General features: G+C 49.6%; 1 pseudogene; it reads left to right on the forward strand.

Annotated features, from left to right (window-relative positions):
- The first annotated feature begins 2,760 nt into the window (after positions 1-2,760).
- On the forward strand, positions 2,761-9,126 carry LOC118880075 (annotated as a pseudogene).
- The last annotated feature ends 6,215 nt before the right edge of the window (positions 9,127-15,341 follow it).

Below are 15,341 nucleotides of genomic sequence, written 5' to 3' on the forward strand. Positions count from 1 at the left end.
CTCTCCCTAGAACAAATCTGTCAGTGGGATTAGTGGGCAGTGGTCTACCAGCCTCACGACTAAAAGGAGAGAGAATCTGGGGATCTACCTGCTTCTGTAAGGACTCACACTCATTATAATTGTTAAGTTATCTCAGCTCATCACGACCATACTCACCACCGATCACGATCTACGGAATGACAGGTCTACTTAGCACCACTGCAGACCTGGGACTGGCCTTTCTCAGGAGGAAGTCGGCTAACCCTTGTCGACATGCATCTTGGCTTCCATATTTCTGTTTTTCTGTACTCCTATGTTCTTTGGAGTCTTCCTGAACTCTGAAATATGCCTCTAACTATCAGTATTGTTTGACTTGGGTTTGAAAGAAACAATCATAGTTGTGCATTCGTTCCTCATCACCCATAATGACCAGAGTGAAGAACTCTGGGACAGGCGTTTGTGTTGTGAGGCTGGGGAGAGGGAGAGAGAGGAGGAAACATTGTGGTAGAATCCCCAGGGAACTGGTTTTTGTTTTCTTTTTTTTACCCCACCAAGTGGCATGTGGGATCTTAGTTCCCCGGCCAGGGATGGAAACCATGCCCCCTGCATTGGAAGCATGACGTCTTAACCACTGGACCACCAGGGAAGTCCCAGAACTACTTCTTTAGCTGACATTTTCCTAACATACCAATAGTCAATCAACCTGAAGAGGGGTCTCAAAAATTGTCCACACCTCAAGATTTCGTTATAATGAAACTTGATGCGGTTGCCTTCACATTTCTACACCCTGGGCCTTGTCAAGATTCTGGATGTGAGGGTTTCCCTGTGTCTCTCTGTCTCCTCTCCTTTGGGAACTCCAAATATTTGTGTATTAGGTCAATTGAAGTCCCACAATTTGTGGATAGTACTTCATTCTTTTAAATTCATATTTCCCCCTTACGTTGAACAAGGGACTGTTTCCATTGCATGACTTCAAGTCAGAAATCTTTCGTTATCCAATGCTCTGTCTGTCATTAATCCCATCTGCTGTAATTTTCTCTGTAGTAGATTCACTGTGTTTTTTTCCACCTTCCATTGTTTAGCTGAGACTTTCTTTTTTAAAAATTTTTTATTGGAATATAGTAGATTTACACTGTTGTGTTAGTTTCTGCTGTACAGCAAATTGAATCAGTTATACATATACATATATCACTCTTTTTTAGATTTTTCTCCCATATATTGGCTGAGACTTTCTATCTCTCTATTGACTTCAGGAGGTTCTGTCCTTATTTCTTGCATCATTTTTAACAAACTGGTTGAACATCTTTGTGACATAATTCCAGCAGATCTGTGAGACACGCTCTGTTAACTTTCCCTTCCATACAGTTGAGAAGTTCTGGTTTTCCATATGCCCAGTGATTTCAGTCTATCCTGGTGTGGCCAGTATTTTGTGGTGAAACTATGGGTCTTCAAATCCTATGTTGGCATTTTGGTTTAATCAGATTCTCTGCCCGGTTGAGTACAGGTGGTTGATTCCACCCAGCTTTGTGTGAACTGTGCTTTCCATGTCAGTTCATTTACACAGACTTGGACCTGCTCCTCGGACACGTCCTGCAATGAGCTGCACAGTGGCCCGCCTGGGAACTGGGTTGTTTTCTGTCCCTCAGGTTCCAGGGCCTCGGTTGGTACCATCTGCAGCCACTAGGGGGCAGCAAGGGCCAGGATTTGGGGAAGGTACCTGTGGCTTATATTGTCCTGTATGAAGTTTCAAGAGCTTCTTCCTGCGTAACCCCTCTTATGTCCCAAAGCATGTGTGCCCCAAGAAATCATCTTCAAAAGTGCTAATAAATGGCCCAGGGCTCAGGCTTGGGCCTCAGACTCAGAGCACTTCGGAGACAGAGGCTGGAGCAGAATCCGAGGATCCTCCCAACTGAGGAGGATGAGGGGGAGTTGGGGGTGGGGGAGGGATGGGTTGGGAGTTTGGGACCAGCAGATACAAACTACTATATATAGGATGGATAGACAACAAGGTCTTACGGTATAGTGCAGGGAACTGTTTTCAATATCCTGTGATAAACCATAATGGAAACGAATAAGAAACAGAATGTATATATAAGTGAATAAGTGAGTCACTTTGCTGTACAACAGAGATTCACACAACATTGTAATTCAACTATACTTCAATAGAATGTGTTTTGTTTCTTTTTTCTCTTTTTTTTAATTTTTAAAAATTCTTTAGTTGCGCCACGTGACGTGCAGCACCTTAGTCCCCCGACCGTTGATCAAACCCACACCGCCTGCAGTGGAAGCGCAGAGCCTTAACCACTGGACCTCCAGGGAATTCCCTTCAATAAATATTTTTAAAACAGAAGTAGTTGAAGGGATACTGGTACCCAGCTTTGCCTTTAACTCTCAGAAAGCGGGGCAGTTGGATCTTTCAGCCGCCTGGGCTCAGGGCCTCTCCATTGTCCCAAGAGCACAGAGGGGACCTTCTGGGATTCCTCCCCCAGGAAGCATGATGACTCTCACACCAGGAGAGACAGGAAATCCCGGGCTGGATTCCTTTCCCACATCATGTCATAGACTCTGTCTGTCCTCACACACCATGTGAAGGAGTTAATTCTCCAGTAATCTCTGCTGTCCAGGGATGCAGAAGAATCTAGAACAAACCGTGTCAGAAGGGGTGAGCAGAGGGGGTGAGGAGGGGCAGGTGCAGGAAGCAGATTTGCATGGAGGCCCCTCCCTCCTCTGAGGGGTTAGGGGATAAGAGAGGTCTGGGGGAGCAGGCCTAGGGCTGGGGGCTCAGAAGGCAGCGTCTGGGACGTCTCCACCATGGCCTGGGCTCTGCTCCTTGTCACCCTCCTCACTCAGGGCACAGGTGAGGCCTCCAGGGAAGGGACCCCGGGGACATCTGGCTGATCCTTTGTGTCTTTGTCCTCAGGGTGACCTGGGCCCCACACGGAACTGACCAGAGTGTGTTTCTCCTCTTTGCAGGGTCCTGGGCCCAGTCTGCCCTGACTCAGCCTCCCTCAGTGTCCGGGAATCCGGGACAGTCACCATCACCTGTGCTGGAACCAGCAGTGACATCGGGGGTTATAATCAGGTTGACTGGTACCAACAGCACCCGGGCATGGCCCCCAAAACCTTGATTTATGAGGTCAATAAACGACCCTCAGGGATTCCTGATCGCTTCTCTGGGTCCAAGTCTGGGAACACGGCCTCCCTGACCATCTCTGGGCTCCAGGCTGAGGACGAGGCTGATTATTACTGTAGCTCAGGTACAAGTAGTAGCACTTTGCACAGTGGTCCAAGTTCATTGGGAAGTGAGACCAAATCCTGCCCTGAGCTCACAGGCTCCCCGTTGCTGTGACTCTGCTGGTTGCTCATCTGCATCTGTGGTAGAAGCATCGGCAGCTGAGAGGTGATCTGAGGACCCTGCAGAGGGATGAGGACATAGGACATGTGTGATTGTCCTGTTTGTTGTCCCTACTCTCTGACCTGCATCTGAGTGGGCTGAACCAGGGAGGGCTGGGGACACACTCTGGGTCTCAGAATTGTCCCTGTCCTGGCATCGGTGAACCCTGTCCGTGGACAGCTCTACAGGAAGACAGTCTCCCAATACGATGGGCTCTTTGCAACGTGGCTCCAGTATGGAGGGTGGGTTGGAGGGTATGTCCTCCGTTCCTCAGTGATGTCAAGGTCACATGTTTCCATGAAGAGCCAATGCAGCTTCCAGGTGGAATCCCAGCATATCTAACACCTGTGAGAATTCATTGAAAAACAGGCGTGAGTGTCATGGCTTCAATATTAAATTTTTCTTGAACCTGAAAGACAGTTTTCAAATGGAAACATTACTAAAATTTTAATTATGTGAATTCAATAGTTAAAAAAAATTTTTTTTTTATGTTTTGTTTTGGTTTTTGTTGTGTTTTCTGTGGCCATGCCACGCACCTTGTGGGATCTATGTTCCCTGACCAGGGATCGAAACTTCACCCCCTGCAATGTAAGTGCTAAGTCTCAACCCCTGGACCGCCAGGGATATCCCAAATTCAATAGTTTAGATGAAACAGTACATTGGTTGGATTCCTCAGGACACATCATCCCCACAGTAACAAGTGAAGTGGAACATTTGATAACTGTGTGTTCAGGCATCCAGGACTGGAGAGCAGCTCTTTCTTGTGGTCCTGGCTCCTGGCTCTCATGAAGTTGGAGTCACGTGTCAATCGGGCTGTTTTCACATGTCAATCGGTCCTCTGACTTCGGAAGACCCGTCGTATATGGCTCACTCTATGCCGGTTCTGGGCACGCTTTTCTTGTCTAATTCATCTTCCTGATAAACCTGATTTTTTTTTAACCCCACCAGTTAGGCCCCTTATTTTCCAAGTCTATGTTAGTCTCAATCTGTGTATTCATTTGTCTTTATGACAGCATTTTACAAATGACCAGAATCATTCATCTTTCTATCTATATTATCAGAGCTCAAGTAGAGTGTAGAAAATATTGACCAACTTTATTTCTAAGTTCTACTTTCATTGGGATTATAGCTGCTAATAAGTGTGCAATGCAGGAATCAGAGTGTTTTTACTCTCCTGAAATAGCCTCTGTTATGATTTCTACCCTCCACCATTATTATGGAAACAGCCGTTGCTCCTTCGCATCTGTCCTGTTATCCTGTTATTTCTTTCTTCTTTTTTTCTATTAAACATATAGCTGCATTTATAATCAGTCTTACATTTTTCAAAGTAAGACTTTTTCTTTTAAAGAGAATGACCTGAATATGGCTCTCCACATGTTCAGAAGTCACATTCTACAAAGTAGACTGAGCTGTGGTATCAAATATTCCCCTGAATATAGTAACCCTGAGCTTGCAGTTTAAACAATCCAGTGTGGGTACTTGTAGGCAGATATGTGTGTTTGTGCCTGAGAATCGGAGCAAAGGTCACCTTGTGTCCACACACAGACCCCTCCCCTCTCCCGTCCTCACTGCAGGTCCTAACAGCTCCATCACAGAGCAGGATGTGGATGAGTTTTCAAAAGAGCACGATGGGATACACACTGAATCTAGAGGGTCATTGATTCCCTTCTGTTTGATGAGAAAACTTCTGGAGAAGTTTTGACCCAATATTTTAGGTGGATTTGGAAACATATGTTTGACTAAGAAAAAAGGTACTTTCTATCATAGATGATATTTTGATTCTCGGAATCTCAATGAAATGAAAATCTCGGGACACAAAGCAACAGACTCAAGTCAAGAGCATCTCTTGCCATTTTGTGCCCCGTCCAATGTGATGCCCAAACATTATTCCAGACAGCATGTGGGACCCTGCTCTGGACTGAAGGTGTGTCTTGTTTTGTATCCATATCCCGGAAGTGGGAACAGGAGCCCTTGCTCAGGTTTGGGGGCGGGGTGGACAGAGAGGAAATTTCCTAAGGGTTCACAGTGAATGAAGGGTCAAGGGATATCCGATGGGTTACGTTTTCTGGAGCAGAGATGAAGAATCTCTGAAAATTCAATTAAATTTTTAAAAAATCTCCTTACTCTTTGCTGTTGTAATATGTGCAAGGCAGAATACGACTCATGGGAAATCTACTAAGGATTCACCATCAAAAGTGGGTAAACAATAGCTTTCCTGCAGGTGGTTTGCTTTGGTTATTTTCCCACTGCAAACGTATGGCATATTTAAAGGATAAACCAAGAAGGAAGCAGTGGGCATTAGCCTGTGTTATGAAGAAAGAAGATCTGGACTATTTGTGCATTTTCTCCTTAATGAGGACAAAACATGTGCTGACTGGCAGAGGACTCCCTCCTGCTATGTGGGATCCCTCCTCATGGAGGCTGGGTGGCAGCCTGAGGTCTTGTGGGAGCTCTGGCAGCTCTTAAGATCCACGAGGCAGAGGCTCCAGACGAGCTTCTGGGTGGGGGGGAGCGAGTATGGCTGCAACTGGGGTCCCTGCCTTCGGATCAAGGAGCCACAGAGAGAAACCAGCAGGGGTGTAGACAGGAGCTTACACTGAAAGTCTGGAGAGCAGGAGTTCCAAGTGTGGACCTGATAATTCTCTCACTGGAGCTTGTTCCAAGGGTGGTGGGGAGGTGTGGGAAGTTTCCAGTGCTCATGACTTACTGCTTCTCTGGGTGGTCCTGGGCTGTCCAGGGAGGGGTGAAGTTTAGTGCAGACCCTGATTCCCATGATGACTTTTACCCCCCGCGTGCAGACGGCAGGAGATGGAGGGAAACCCTAGACCCTGGGTTTGCTGCTTGTTTTCTCAGATCATCCTGTGTCGAGTGTCCCCAAGACCACAGGCAACGACTTTTGTCATTAAGAAGACCCACAAAAAAAAAAAAAAAAAAAGAAGACCCACAAGACTCAGTAGAGAGGTGTCCTGGTGGCTGTGATTTCCTTCAGTGAAGGGAGACCAAGCAAAATCAGCAAAGGGCTTGGTGGATGAGATGAAATCTGAGGAAACGAGGATAAACTTCCAGGAGACCTTTCCCAGGGTCGGGCTTCATCACCAGAGTTAAATGGTGACAACCTGTGTGAAGAATTGTGCCCCAGGGAGCCTCATCAGACCCACAAGACTCTTACTGGAGGCTGGTCTCCTAGGCATCCTGTGCCTGGCATCTACTGAAATTCCAGATTCCCGCTGGGGAGTAGGTCAGGGATTCAGAGTAAACCATAAGGTTGCGGGAAAGTGGAGACTCAGGGGGCCATTCTTCTTGGGGAATAGCCTAAACCTTCCTGAAATCTAATCACAAGACACAAACCAAGGGCGAGTCTTGTGGGCAGGTCTATCTAAGGACATTAGTCTCAGGCTGTGGGGTAACTCTGATGTGCACAAATCCTATGTGTATTCCCGCGCCTGAGTTCAGGCCCTGGATCCAAAGGAAACCCAACATCTCCCATCAGGTCCAGGTTATGTTCTATCGCAGGATGTGCTCTGTCTCTGCGAAGAAACACACACACAGCCCCACGCAAACACAGACAGACAGACAGACAGACACACACACACAAACACACACACCCAGCACCATCACTCCTGGGTCCCCTCCACAGTACCCAGGAAAGAAGCAGGAATCTGTTCTGTGGGGACCTGGAGCTCCTTCTGCATCACCCCCGGGGCCCTGTGCCCAGAGGCAGGAGCATAAACCCTGGGATGCAAAGGACAATTACACCAATTGTCAACTTTCCTCGTAATCAGGAACTACACATTTCAGATACTGAAAGTGACAATCTTGGGAAAGACCAGGCAGCCCTGATCCTCTGTCTAGAAGACACAATGGGCCTAGCATCTGGACACAGGTGCCTGACCTCAGGGAGGCGCCAGCTCTGGGGTGAGGACCTCCCGCTGAGCACAGGGGACAGAGGAGAATCCTCACTTGCACCACGTGGCAGACAGACCTGCCTGAGGAGAGGTCCCTGCGGCTGGGCCCTGAGGCCGACTCTGACCCAGTCCCTCCTCCCAGCCCTGCACACCCTGGCATCTTCCTTCATTTTCCATTAGGTCTCCCTCCATCCTGACGGAACTAAAATCCTTCTTACATTATTCTTTTTCAAAGCGTTTTGAGAATTCAGATTCATCTCATGGGCCCATATTTCTCATCCGTGTACCTATGGGGGTGGAGTCATTTATCGTGTGAGGTTCCCCTGCCCTGAGCTGAGATCTCCTCAAGGTCACTGTCACTGAGACAAGGTCATGCTGAGACAAGATTAGAGACCCTTCAAGGGCCCTTCTGAGTCACCTGGGGAGGAAGGTGACAATTCTGTCCTGATGGGGCTGCAGGACAAAGGATGAGCCCATGGAGGGGATGAGGAGGGACTGGGTGGCTGGTGCTGAGCTGGGAGGAGAAGGAGGAAGTGGGGGGATCAGAGCTGGGGGGTCAGCCCCACTCAGCTGCCTCCCTGGGGTTCCGTCGTCACCATCTGAGGCCACCAGGGGGCAGCGAGGGCCTGGGTTTGGGGAGGTTCTGCTGTGGTTTCCTGACCTGTATGAAGCCCCCAGCTGCGGCCTCCTTAACCCCCTAAGGGAGAGTGTGGGGTGCAGTGTCCCCAGTCTGTTCTGCTTCATAAAACCTTTACTAGGAAGGCCAACAAAGGTCCCAGGGCTCCTCCTCAGAGCCCTGCAGAGGCAAGGGACAGGGGGGTCAGGGGGCCCATCCTGCTGGGGGGACAGGTTGGGGAGGGGGATGCACACCCCCAGCTCCCCTGTGGTGTCGGGAGGAGTCGGGATGGATTCTCTAAGTCACCCCAGCCCCTCGGGCCCCTGTCCTCACCTTCCACCCGCAAAACCCAAAGAGTGATTATCGGGATTATTAGCCAACGACGTTTTGACTCAAATAGTGGATGACAGGGACATCCCAGGATGGCCCCATTTCCTGGGCCCTGTAATGGTCAGTGTCCTGACTAAGGACAACGTGTCACAGAGTTTCCATCCTCTCAGATGAGCCCTGCTGTCCATGGACACCTGCAGAGCCAGGTCAGAGGGGTGAGGAGAGAGTGAGGAGGGGCAGGTGCAGGAAGCTGATTTGCATGGAGGCCCCTCCCTCCTCTGAGGGGTTAGGGGATAAGAGAGGTCTGGGGGAGCAGGCCCAGGGCTGGGGCTCAGAAGGCAGCGACTGGCGTGTCTCCACCATGGCCTGGGCTCTGCTCCTTGTCACCCTCCTCACTCAGGGCACAGGTGAGGCCTCCAGGGAAGGGACCCCGGGGACATCTGGCTGATCCTTTGTGTCTTTGTCCTCAGGGTGACCTGGGCCCCCACGGAACTGACCAGAGTGTGTTTCTCCTCTTTCCAGGCTCCTGGGCCCAGTCTGGCCTGACTCAGCCTCCCTCAGTGTCTGGGAATCCGGGACAGACAGTCACCATCACCTGTGCTGGAACCAGCAGTGACATAGGGAAATATAATGCTGTCGGCTGGTACCAACAGCTCCCAGGCATGGCCCCCAAAACCCTGATTTATAATGTCAATAAACGGCCCTCAGGGATCCCTGATCGCTTCTCTGGGTCCAAGTCTGGGAACACGGCCTCCCTGACCATCTCTGGGCTCCAGGCTGAGGACGAGGCCGATTATTACTGTGGCTCAGCTGGAAGTGGTTACACTGTGCACAGTGGTCCAAGTTCATGGAGAAGTGAGACCAAAACCTGCCCTGAGTTCACAGACTCCCTGTTGCTGTGACTCTGCTGGTTGCTCATCTGCATCTGTGGTAGAAGCATTGGCAGCTGAGAGGAGATCTGAGGACCCTGAAGAGGGATGAAGACAAATGACACTGTGTGGTTTTCCTGTTTGTTGTCCCTCCTCTTTGACCTGCATCTGAGTGAGCTGAGCCAGGGAGGGTTGGGGACAGACTCTGGGTCTCAGAGTTGTCCCTTTCCTGGCATCGGTGAACCCTGTCCGGGGACAGCCCTGCAGGATGGTGGTCTCCCCGGTACGATGGGCTCTTTGAAAGGTGGCTCCAGAATGGAAGGTGGGCTGGAGGGCATGTCCCGTATTCCTCAGTGATGTCAAGGTCACGTGTTTCCATGAGGAGCCAGTGCAGTTTCCAGGTGGAATCCCAGCATATCTAAGACCTGTGAGAATTAATTGAAAAACTGCACAAGTGTTGTGGGTTCAATGTTATTTTTTCTTGAACAGTTTTCTAACGCAACCATTATTGAAATTAAATTATGTGAATTGAATAGTTTGTTTTTAATTTGTTTTTGTTTGTTTTTTTGTTTTCTTTTTTTTTTTGGCCATGCCACGTGGCATGTGGGATATTAGTTCCCTGACTAGGGATGGAACCTCTACCCCCTGCAATGGAAGGTCTAATTCTTAACCACTGGACAGCAAGGTATGTCCCGAATTCAATAGTTTAGATGAAAAACAAAGTACATGGGTTGGATTGCTCAGGACACATCATCCCCACAGTAACAAGTGAAGAGGAACATTTGATAGCTGTGTGTTCAGGCATCTAGGACTGGAGAGCAGCTCTTTCTTGTGGTCCTGGCTCCTGGCTCTCATGAAGTTGGAGTCACGTGTCAGTCGGGTTGATTTCATTAAGGTCCTCTAACTTTGGAAGGCCCCTGCTATATGACTAACTCCATACCGGTCCTGTGTACACTTTGCTTATCCAAATCATCTTCCTGATAAATCTGATTTATTTTATTTTATTTTATTTTTTATAAATTTATTTATTTTAAAAATTTATTTATTTTTGGCTGTGTTGGGTGTTTGTTGCTGTGTGGTGGCTTTCTCTAGTTGCGGCGAGCGGGGGCTACTCTTCGTTGCTGTGTGTGGGCTTCTCACTGCGGTAGCTTCTCTTGCTGCAGAGCACAGGCTCTAGGTGAGCGGGCTCAGTAGTTGTGGCTCTCGGGCTCTGGAGTGCAGGCTCAGTAGTTGTGGCACACGGGCTTAGCTGCTCTGCGGCATGTGGGATCTTCCCAGCCCAGGGCTCGAACCCGTGTCCCCTGCATTGGCAGGCTTATTCTTAACCACTGTCCCGCTAAGGAAGTCCCAATCTGATTTATTTTAACCCAGCCAATTAGGCTCCATATTTTCTAAGTGTATCCTGTCTCAATCTGAAGAATCTTTTATCTTTATCACAACATTTTACATTTGACCAGAATCATTGGTCTTTCTAACTATATTGTCAAAGATCAGGTATAGTGTAGAAAATATTTACCGACTTCATTTCTAAGATCTACTTTCATTGGGATTACAGCTGCTCCTAAGGTGCAGTGTGGGAATAAGAGTGTTTTTACTCTCCTGAAATAGCCTCTGTTATAATATCTACCCTCCCGCATTATTATGGGGACAGCCATTCTTCCTTTCCTTCTGTACTGTTATCCTGTTATCTCTCTCTTTTTCTCTATTAAGCATAGAGCTGCATTTATAATCAGTTTTACATTTTTCTAAGAAAGGCTTTTTTCTTTTTAATGAGAATGACCTGAATCTGGCTCTCCACTTCCTCAGAAGTCACATCCTATGCATTAGCCTGAGCTGTGATATCAAATATTCCTCTGAATATAGTAATCTTGAGCTTGCAGTTTAAACAATCCAGTCCAGGTAATTGTAGGCGGATGTGTGTGTTTGTGCATGAGAACCTGACCAAAGGTCACCTTAGGTCCACACATGGACCACTCCCGGCTTCCGTTCTTACTTCAGGTTCCAAATGCTCAGTCATGGAGCAGGACATGGGTGAGTTTTCAAGAGCACGATGGTGATACACACTAAATCAAGAGGATGTTTGATGCCCTTCTCTTTGATGAGAAAACTTCTGGACAAGTTTTGACCCAATATTTTAGGTGGATTTGGAAAGATATGTTTGACCAAGAAAATAGCTGCTTTCTGTGATAGACGATATTTTGATTCTCAGTCTCAATGTAATGAAAATCTCAGAACACAAAGCAACAGACTCAAGTCAAAAGCGTCTCTTGCCATATTGTACCACATTCGATGTGATGCCCAAACACTGTTCCAGACAGCATGCCAGTACCCAGCTCTGGAATGAAGGTGTATCTTGTTTTGTCTCCTTATCCCAGAAGTGGGAACAGGAGCCCTCACTCAGGTCGGGGGTGGGGTGGACAGAGAGGAATTTCCCTCAGAGTCCACAGTGAATGAGGGGTCTGCACCACAGGCGTCAAGGGATTTCCAATGGATTACCTTTTCTGGATCAGTGATGAAGAATCTCTGAGAATTCAATTACAATTTTTTAAAAAATCTGAATTTCTAGGCATGAATCCATCCATAATCTTTGCTGTTGTAACATGTGCAATGCAGAATAATACTCCTGGGAAATCCAGTAAGAATCACAGTCAAAAGTGGGTAAACAAAGAACTTTCCTGCAGGTGGTTTGCTTTGGTTATTTCCCCACTGCAAACATTTGGAATATTGAAGGATAAACAAAGAAGGACTAAGTGGACGTTAGCCTGTGTTATGGAGAAAGAAGGGCTGGACTATTTGGGTATTTTCTCCTTAATGAGGACAAAACACGTGCTAACTGGTAAAGGATTCCCTCCTGCTACTGGGGATCCCCCCCACCATAGAGGCCGGGTGGTGGCCTGAGGCTCTTGTGGGAGCTGTGGCAGCCCTTGAGATCCACGAAGCAGAGGCTCCAGACCATCTTCCAGGGTTGGGGGGCGAATGTGGCTGCATATAGGGCCCCTGCTTTTGGATCAAGGTTCCACAGAAAGAGTGGTATAGACAGGAGCCCACACTGAAAGTTAGGAGAGCAGGAGTTCCGAGTGTGGACCTGATCTTTCTCTCACTGGAGCTTGTGCTGGGGGTGGTGGAGAGCTGTGGTGAGTTCCAGTGCTCGTGACCTCGTGACTCCCTGGGTGGTCCTGGGGTGTCCATGGAGGGGTGGAGTTTACTACAAACCCTGAATCTCATGATGACCTTTACCCCCCGGGTGCAGAGGGTAGGAGATGGAGGGAAACCCTAGACCGGGGTTTGCTGCTTGTTTTCTCAGATCGTCCTGTGTCGAGTGTCCCCAAGACCACAGGCAGCTATTTGTGTCACAAAGAAGACCCCTAGGACTCAGTAGAGAGTCGTCCTAATGGCTGTGATTTCCTTCAGTGAATGGAGATCAAGCAAAATCAGCAAAGGGCCATGGTGGATGAGGTGAAATACGAAGAAACCAGGAGAAGTTTCTAGGAGGCCTTTCCCAGATGAGGGACGGGCTTCATCACCAGAATCAAATGGTGACAACGTGTGTGAATTGTGCCCCAGGGAGCCTCATCAGACCCACAAGACTCTTACTGGAGGCTGGTCTCCTAGGCATCCTGTGCCTGGCATCTACCGAAATTCCAGATTCCCGCTGGGGAGTAGGTCAGGGGTTCAGAGTAAACCATAAGGTTGCGGGAAAGTGGAGACTCAGGGGGTCATTCTTCTTGGGGAATAGCCTAAACCTTCCTGAAATCTAATCACAAGACACAAACCAAGGGCGAGTCTTGTGGGCAGGTCTATCTAAGGACATTAGTCTCAGGCTGTGGGGTAACTCTGATGTGTACAAATCCTATGCGTATTCCCGCGCCTGAGTTCAGGCCCTGGATCCAAGGGAAACCCAACATCTCACCATCAAGTCCAGGTTATGTTCTATCGCAGGATGTGCTCTGTCTCTACGAAGAAACACACACACAGCCCCACGCAAACACAGACAGACAGACAGACACACACACACACACACCCAGCACCATCACTCCTGGGTCCCCTCCACAGTACCCAGGAAAGAAGCAGGAATCTGTTCTGTGGGGACCTGGAGCTCCTTCTGCATCACCCCCGGGGCCCTGTGCCCAGAGGCAGGAGCATAAACCCTGGGATGCAAAGGACAATTACACCAATTGTCAACTTTCCTCGTAATCAGGAACTACACATTTCAGATACTGAAAGTGACAATCTTGGGAAAGACCAGGCAGCCCTGATCCTCTGTCTAGAAGACACAATGGGCCTAGCATCTGGACACAGGTGCCTGACCTCAGGGAGGCGCCAGCTCTGGGGTGAGGACCTCCCGCTGAGCACAGGGGACAGAGGAGAATCCTCACTTGCACCACGTGGCAGACAGACCTGCCTGAGGAGAGGTCCCTGCGGCTGGGCCCTGAGGCCGACTCTGACCCAGTCCCTCCTCCCAGCCCTGCACACCCTGGCATCTTCCTTCATTTTCCATTAGGTCTCCCTCCATCCTGACGGAACTAAAATCCTTCTTACATTATTCTTTTTCAAAGCGTTTTGAGAATTCAGATTCATCTCATGGGCCCATATTTCTCATCCGTGTACCTATGGGGGTGGAGTCATTTATCGTGTGAGGTTCCCCTGCCCTGAGCTGAGATCTCCTCAAGGTCACTGTCACTGAGACAAGGTCATGCTGAGACAAGATTAGAGACCCTTCAAGGGCCCTTCTGAGTCACCTGGGGAGGAAGGTGACAATTCTGTCCTGATGGGGCTGCAGGACAAAGGATGAGCCCATGGAGGGGATGAGGAGGGACTGGGTGGCTGGTGCTGAGCTGGGAGGAGAAGGAGGAAGTGGGGGGATCAGAGCTGGGGGGTCAGCCCCACTCAGCTGCCTCCCTGGGGTTCCGTCGTCACCATCTGAGGCCACCAGGGGGCAGCGAGGGCCTGGGTTTGGGGAGGTTCTGCTGTGGTTTCCTGACCTGTATGAAGCCCCCAGCTGCGGCCTCCTTAACCCCCTAAGGGAGAGTGTGGGGTGCAGTGTCCCCAGTCTGTTCTGCTTCATAAAACCTTTACTAGGAAGGCCAACAAAGGTCCCAGGGCTCCTCCTCAGAGCCCTGCAGAGGCAAGGGACAGGGGGGTCAGGGGGCCCATCCTGCTGGGGGGACAGGTTGGGGAGGGGGATGCACACCCCCAGCTCCCCTGTGGTGTCGGGAGGAGTCGGGATGGATTCTCTAAGTCACCCCAGCCCCTCGGGCCCCTGTCCTCACCTTCCACCCGCAAAACCCAAAGAGTGATTATCGGGATTATTAGCCAACGACGTTTTGACTCAAATAGTGGATGACAGGGACATCCCAGGATGGCCCCATTTCCTGGGCCCTGTAATGGTCAGTGTCCTGACTAAGGACAACGTGTCACAGAGTTTCCATCCTCTCAGATGAGCCCTGCTGTCCATGGACACCTGCAGAGCCAGGTCAGAGGGGTGAGGAGAGAGTGAGGAGGGGCAGGTGCAGGAAGCTGATTTGCATGGAGGCCCCTCCCTCCTCTGAGGGGTTAGGGGATAAGAGAGGTCTGGGGGAGCAGGCCCAGGGCTGGGGCTCAGAAGGCAGCGACTGGCGTGTCTCCACCATGGCCTGGGCTCTGCTCCTTGTCACCCTCCTCACTCAGGGCACAGGTGAGGCCTCCAGGGAAGGGACCCCGGGGACATCTGGCTGATCCTTTGTGTCTTTGTCCTCAGGGTGACCTGGGCCCCCACGGAACTGACCAGAGTGTGTTTCTCCTCTTTGCAGGGTCCTGGGCCCAGTCTGGCCTGACTCAGCCTCCCTCAGCGTCCGGGAATCCGGGACAGACAGTCACCATCACCTGTGCTGGAACCAGCAGTGACATCGGGAAATATAATGCTGTCGGCTGGTACCAACAGCTCCCAGGCATGGCCCCCAAAACCCTGATTTATGATGTCAATAAACGGCCCTCAGGGATCCCTGATCGCTTCTCTGGGTCCAAGTCTGGGAACACGGCCTCCCTGACCATCTCTGGGCTCCAGGCTGAGGACGAGGCTGATTATTACTGTGGCTCAGCTAGAAGTGGTAGTACTTTGCACAGTGGCCCAAGTTCATGGGGAACTGAGACCAATAGCTCCTCTGAGATCACTCAGCCCTTCACTCCTAAACTGAGGCTTTCATTTGCTTTTGTTATTAGTTTATTTACAAGCAATTATGAACTTAAACAAACATATATAGGTTACATAG

This window comes from Balaenoptera musculus, chromosome 14, assembly GCF_009873245.2.
Source record: "Balaenoptera musculus isolate JJ_BM4_2016_0621 chromosome 14, mBalMus1.pri.v3, whole genome shotgun sequence".
Lineage (NCBI taxonomy): Eukaryota > Metazoa > Chordata > Mammalia > Artiodactyla > Balaenopteridae > Balaenoptera > Balaenoptera musculus.